Source organism: Calidris pugnax, unplaced genomic scaffold (assembly GCF_001431845.1).
Source record: "Calidris pugnax isolate Ruff unplaced genomic scaffold, ASM143184v1 scaffold949, whole genome shotgun sequence".
Taxonomy (NCBI): Eukaryota; Metazoa; Chordata; class Aves; order Charadriiformes; family Scolopacidae; genus Calidris; species Calidris pugnax.
The window spans coordinates 12,031-12,310 of record NW_015091637.1 but is presented as its reverse complement, the minus strand read 5'-3'; positions in this window follow the sequence as shown (position 1 = coordinate 12,310).

Below are 280 nucleotides of genomic sequence, written 5' to 3'. Positions count from 1 at the left end.
GCGGGAGGCGGGGGGGGCACCGGGAGACACGGGGGTGGCCCCGGGTGACACCGGTAACGGCGCGGCACCGGGACCGGGCGGCCACGCCGCGCCTCGCCTCGCTCCCCTTTCCGCCCGCTCTATTGGACGCCCCGCCCGTCAATCACGGCTCAGGGCGGGTCCGAAAGGGGCGCCCCCCCCCTCCCTCTCGCCGCTCGCTGATTGGTTGCATCCCGCCGCCGCGCGGCGCCGATTGGCCGCTTTATTCCCAGGCCGGGGGCGCTGCGCCCCGCCCCCTCGC